This window comes from Choloepus didactylus, assembly GCF_015220235.1.
Source record: "Choloepus didactylus isolate mChoDid1 chromosome 25 unlocalized genomic scaffold, mChoDid1.pri SUPER_25_unloc2, whole genome shotgun sequence".
NCBI classification, from domain to species: domain Eukaryota; kingdom Metazoa; phylum Chordata; class Mammalia; order Pilosa; family Megalonychidae; genus Choloepus; species Choloepus didactylus.
Genome location: NW_023637607.1, coordinates 1,366,470 through 1,373,393, shown reverse-complemented (window position 1 = coordinate 1,373,393; position 6,924 = coordinate 1,366,470). Strand labels below are relative to the sequence as shown.

At 37.4% G+C, this 6,924-nt stretch overlaps 1 pseudogene; it reads right to left on the bottom strand.

Annotated features, from left to right (window-relative positions):
* Positions 1 to 885: 885 nt before the first annotated feature.
* Positions 886 to 1,332, bottom strand: LOC119525679 (annotated as a pseudogene).
* Between the last annotated feature and the right edge of the window lie 5,592 nt (positions 1,333 to 6,924).

Here is a 6,924-nt window from a genome sequence, read left to right as displayed (position 1 = left end):
GGGGTATGGAAGCTGTTCTGTATCATGATCATGGTGGTGGTTGCACATCTGTATACATTTGGTAAATCTCATAGGAATTCTGCATCAAATGACCTGTACTGCATGTGAATTATATCTCAAAGAAAAACTCCATTTTCTAGTTTTATTTTTATTTTTTACTTCAATCTATTTATTGAAAGTAAAAGGTAGCCAATAAAAAATACCATTAAAGCAAAAGAGTACTGTAAAATTCTGGAAAAGTTTCCACCTTCCCTAAGCCTAAGGCCCTTTTCCCCTAGTAAAAGGGAAAGTCAGCACAGGTTCCAAAGGCATTAGAACATATTGGCACCAAACTGAGACATTCTTCATGGCATAAAATGATGGAAAGAGAATTGGAAAGGGAATGTATTTCAGTCTAATTTCTTGTCATTCAATGCAGGCACTGCACCACCTAAAAAGTCTCAAGGACCACAGTTATTTGCCCATTACTTTGTGAATACTGGCCTAGCATCTCCCTCTGCCTCATACTTAACACAGCATGGAAAAACACACCTATGGTCCCTCCTTTGACCTCACCTTCAAGGCATCACCAGATCCCCAGCCCAGGCATCTGCCCTGCAGTTATCTCTCCCACCACCCCCAGAGGTTACCGCTGACTCAGGTGGGACAACAGGTTGATGAGGCCCACTAGTAGAAGTCCACAAAGTCCAAGCATGAGCAGAAGGAGGAGCAGAACAGAGGTCACTGGCTCTACCACGTGGTTGCTGAGATGCCACTGGGAATCAACAATCTCTTTAAGTTATTTTTCGCATGGTACTGGAGCCTCTGCCAAGAACTAGATGTAAGCCCTTGCTTATTTACAGGTTCACAACGCTCAGTACTCTGACTCTTCAAGTACCTATAAAGTTAAAATGTAGGCTTGTTCACCTATTCTTCCATTGTCTCCTGTAACATCAGAGCCTTCAAAGACTTTGACAGTGGATTCCTTAGATGTTTCCTGAATTACTCCACCTGTTATAAATTTGTCAAGGGTAGGATAAGATAATATGCAGCTCATAGACATTTCCAAAGTATTTGTCCAGTATCTCCACATAACAATACACGTTCTCTAATGTCAAGAGCACATTATCCTGATTTTCTATCACACAGCAAAAATATAAATTAGCATACCTTTTATAAACAAGTTTTAGCTCCTTCCAGTCAACAAAGGTGCTTGTCCTCTGACCAAGAGAGAGAATGATCTTATCGATTTCACAGGTGATTTTGTTTTCCACTCTTTGTCATGAACGGTGGTGTACCATTTCTGCAGCCATAATTTCCCTTGGAACTGAAAAGCAATATGAAATGTATCATGGTGGCCCAACTGCCACCACCTGCTCCTGGAAAACAGTTAGCTCTGTGGACTCAAGGGTGAGTGGCAAGCACAGGAGCCCATGAACCTGACAAGTGAGGCACCTGCTTCAGACCATGACTATCTCCCCAAATGCCCTCGAACTGAAAGTTTACAGACTCCACCCCACCCATCTCAGCTCCAAAACCTCTATTTTAGGTAAAACTTAATTAAAAATATATAGGTTTGCATTTCTTGGCCAATTATTTTTGAGTTCCCAAAATATTAGGCAATTAATATTGTTTCATCTTTAGAAACAGATGTTTTCTTTTAAAAATTCATTAATTGAGAAGAAACAACTGTATCTGTGGATGAACAGTTATTTAAGTATTTTCAGTTGGATAAGCACTTGAAATTCTCAGTAATCAAATTCAAGTATAAAAAAATTGTCTATCAAACATCTAGAAGACAATGTGGATGAATGTTTTTCCATGGGTAGGGAAAAAAAAGGACTTTTTAAGTGCACAGCAAAGAAACAAGCTATAAATGATGCCTGAGACTGTGTATATCAATCTTGTTTCATCAATTTCAATGCTGCTGTCCCAGGCAATAAGCACAATGCCTACATCCTAAATCAGTGGGTATCTATTACATGGACAAATGAGTTTGATTGCATAACTGCTTAAACTTATGTGTATCAACAAACCACCACATCTGAAATTAAAAGTCAAATTACAAATTGGAGAATATTTTGGCTACCATAGAGTAAGGGCTAGTATCCAATTTATGTGAGAAAATTTCACTGCAGTAGAAAAATGAGCCAAAGAACATGAAAACACAATTCACAGAAGGAGTGAAAAAGTGAAATGGGAAACTGGGCCCAGGATGCTGGATGGAGTATAAATTTTTATTACTTTTCAGAAGGATGATTTAACCTTCTATAATAAGGTCCTTAATAGAAGCTTTGAGAATACCACTAGTTCTGTACCAAGTCCTCCCTTCCATTCTATTTTAGTAGTACCATAGAATTCTCCATAGCATGTGGCCCACCAGTGACAAGACATTTCCAAACCTCTCTTGAATTAAGGAACAGCTACATGACTAAGTTCTTATCATAGAAGTGTGAGAGTGATTCATGCCTCTTCTAAGATGAAGTCTTTTCAATAGTGGTACTGTCACTTTCTACAAGTTTGTCAACAACTTCAACAAGTAGTTGAGAATGACTTTCTAAAGCAGTGCTGCTCAAAGTATGGTCCATAGAAGAGCAACAACATCTGGGAATGTGTTAGAAATGCATAATCTCAGGTCACACTCCAGATTTACTGCATAAGACTCTCATGTATTGGAGTCTAGGAATCTGTTTTAAGAAGTTTCCATGCATAGTTAAATCTGAAAACCATGGGCCTATGAGATGTCAGAGAAAAAAGTTTGAAGGAGCCTGGATTCCTGATATATCATGTAGAGCAGTTTGGTGCTTACATGAAATTCAAACTTATCTAAGAGAGAAAACAAAACTTCACTTCATGTCACCCATTATTTATGGGACTCTTGTTAGTAGCAGCTAGCATTACTCTTATATGATAATAATAGGCCTTAACTAAAATTCTAACAAATTTATTAGAAAAATGTACACAAAAATTGATGGACAAAGATATTTGTCACAGTATTATTTATAATCACAAACAAAATTTAAATCTAGCTACACATTTACCAAGTCATACTGCTTAATTTATTATGCATCCTGGATTTAGAATACAGTGCAGTCATTAAAAAATCATGTTTTAAAACCTTTTAGGTATATTGGAAAATGCCTATGAAAATGCTAAATTTACAAAGCAGAGTATAATACTACATAGATCAGGGTTTCTCAATCTCAATCTCAGCAATATTGACATTCTGTATAATTTTCTATTATGGGGACTGTCCTGTGGATTGTAGGAGGTTTAGCAGCATCCCCGGCCTCTACTATTATCAGTAATACTGACACAAAACATTGTGACAAAAATGCCTCCAGACACTGCCAATTTTCCCTGGGGCTGAAAAATTGCCGTCAGTTGAGAACTACTGAAATGGGGTCTATAGTCACATTTTGTGAAAAATTACATACATGTATAAAATACCAAAATATATTTCAAGTTAATTGCCATTATCTCTGGCTATTGACATTTTTTGTGTGTTCATTAAAATTTTCTGCATTTCCCATTTTTAAGCCAGCAGGTGTTATTAATTGAATAAATCCAATATATTGGTTAAGTTCTCCACTGAATTCTAATTATCAGACTCTGTTTCATTATTAATACACTGAAGAGTCATTCTTAAACCAAAATGGATGATAAAACTGTGGAAAAACTGGAGAGGTGGCTGCAGGAACATCCTCTGTGTGTCACATTATGAAAGATGTGACAACCATTACCGAACCAAGCTGTCTTGTGCCAACGGACCTGGAGAGTCTTTTCAAATTTGTCTTTCATCTGAAGATAGAATAACTTTCATTATACTTAATAATCACCTGACTGAATATATGTAAATATTTTTATCAATAAATGTTTTTAATCACCTCAGTCAATATATGTAAATATATGTATCAGTAAATGTAAATATGTTAGAGTTAAAAAATTCAGGTGTCTTTGAGGATAAAACATAAGTATAATTGCTGTTCTTTGTTGTGGATTGAATAATATTTCCCATATATGCTCCACATATCTACAATTGTCCCTTGACTGTCCTATGAACAATTGTATGCCATTTACAAATAACTTCAAGATAATTTGCATCCCAAGGATGGGACTAAAGCTTGTCCACATCTGTTTTATGTATAGCCCATGAGCTATGAATGACTTTCACCTTTTTTATTTTTTTTAATTGGGAAATTTTTGTAAGCCATGTTTTTTTTTTTCTTTTTTTTTTATTAAATTCAGTTTTATTGAAATACATTCACACACCATATACTCATCCATGATATACAATCCACTGTCGACAGTATGATAACATAGATATGTGTTCATCACCACAATCTATCTCTGAACATTTTCCTTACATCAGAAAGAACCAGAACAAGAATAAAAAATAAAAGTGAAAAAAGAACACCCAAATCATCCCCCCATCCCACCCCATTTGTCCTTTAGTTTTTTTTTTCTTATCTTCATTTTATTGAGATATATTCACATACCACGCAGTCATACAAAACAAATCATACTTCCGATTATTCACAGTACCATTACATAGTTGTACATTCATCACCTAAATCAATCCCTGACACCTTCATTAGCACACACACAAATATAACAAGAATAATAATTAGAGTGAAAAAGAGCAATTGAAGTAAAAAAGAACACTGGGTACCTTTGTCTGTTTGTTTCCTTCCCCTATTTTTCTACTCATCCATCCATAAACTAGACAAAGTGGAGTGTGGTCCTTATGGCTTTCCCAATCCCATTGTCACCCCTCATAAGCTACATTTTTATACAACTGTCTTCGAGATTCATGGGATCTCGGTTGTAGTTTGATAGTTTCAGGTATCCACCACCAGCTACCCCAATTCTTTAGAACCTAAAAAGGGTTGTCTAAATTGTGCGTAAGAGTGCCCACCAGAGTGACCTCTCGGCTCCTTTTGGAATCTCTCTGCTACTGAAGCTTATTTCATTTCCTTTCACATCCCCCTTTTGGTCAAGAAGATGTTCTCCATCCCACAATGCCGGGTCTACATTCCTCCCCGGGAGTCATATTCCACGTTGCAAGGGAGATTCACTCCCCTGGGTGTCTGATCCCACGTAGAGGGGAGGGCAGTGATTTCACCTTTCAAGTTGGCTTAGCTAGAGAGAGAGGGCCACATCTGAGCAACAAAGAAGCATTCGGGAGGAGGCTCTTAGGCACAATTATAGGGAGGCCTAGCCTCTCCTTTGCAGCAACCGTCTTCCCAAGGGTAAAACCTACGGTAGAAGGCTCAACCCATCAAACCACCAGTCCCCTATGTCTGCCGTCATGTTAGCAACCATCGAGGTGGGGTAGGCCAATACCCCTGCATTCTCCACAGGCTCCTCAAGGGGGCACTACATCTTTTTTTCCTTTTTTTTTTTTTTTTTTAACTTTCCCTTCTTTTTTAAATCAACTGTATGAAAAAAAAGTTAAAAAGAAAACAAACATACAATAAAAGAACATTTCAAAGAGACCATAACAAGGGAGTAAGAAAAAGACAACTAACCTAAGATAACTGCTTAACTTCTAACATGTTTCTACTTTACCCCAAGACAGTTACATAATATAGCAACATTTCTGTGAACTTGTTCCTACTATATCCATCAGAAATTAACAGACCATAGTCATTCCTGGGCATCCCCAGAACGTTAAATGGCTTATCTGTTCTTCTTGGATTATTGTTCCCCCTTACTTAATTGCTCTCTATTGCTAGTTCCCCTACATTCTACATTATAAACCGTTTGTTTTACATTTTTCAAAGTTCACATTAGTGGTAACATATAATATTTCTTTTTTTGTGCCTGGCTTATTTCGCTCAGCATTATGTCTTCAAGGTTCATCCATGTTGTCATATGTTTCACGAGATCGTTCCTTCTTACTGCCGTGTAGTATTCCATCGTGTGTATATACCACATTTTATTTATCCACTCATCTGTTGAAGGACATTTGGGTTGTTTCCATCTCTTGGCAATTGTGAATAATGCTGCTATGAACATTGGTGTGCAGATATCTGTTTGTGTCACTGCTTTCCGATCTTCCGGGTATATACCGAGAAGTGCAATCGCTGGATCGAATGGTAACTCTATCTCTAGTTTTCTAAGGAAATGCCAGACTGACTTCCAGAGTGGCTGAACCATTATACAGTCCCACCAACAATGAATAAGACTTCCAATTTCTCCACATCCCCTCCAGCATTTGTAGTTTCCTGTTTGTTTAATGGCAGCCATTCTAACCGGTGTTAGATGGTATCTGATTGTGGTCTTAATTTGCATCTCTCTAATAGCTAGTGAAGCTGAACATTTTTTCATGTGTTTCTTGGCCATTTGTATTTCCTCTTCAGAGAACTGTCTTTTCATGTCTTTTGCCCATTTTATAATTGGGCCAACTGTACTATTGTCATTGAGTTGTAGGATTTCTTTATATATGCAAGATATCAGTCTTTTGTCAGATACATGGTTTCCAAAAAGTTTTTCCCATTGAGTTGGCTGCCTCTTTACCTTTTTGAGAAATTCCTTTGAGGTGCAGAAACTTCTAAGCTTGAGGAGTTCCCATTTATCTATTTTTTCTTTTGTTGCTTGTGCTTTGGGTGTAAAGTCTAGGAAGTGGCCGCCTAATACAAGGTCTTGAAGATGTTTTCCTACATTATCTTCTAGGAGTTTTATGGTACTTTCTTTTATATTGAGATCTTTGGTCCATTTTGAGTTAATTTTTGTGTAGGGGGTGAGGTAGGGGTCCTCTTTCATTCTTTTGGATATGGATATCCAACTCTCCCAGCCCCATTTGTTGAAAAGACCATTATGACTCAGTTCAGTGACTTTGGGGGCCTTATCAAAGATCAGTCGGCCATAGATCTGAGGGTCTATCTCCGAATTCTCAATTCGATTCCAATGATCTATCTGTCTATCTTTGTGCCAGTACCA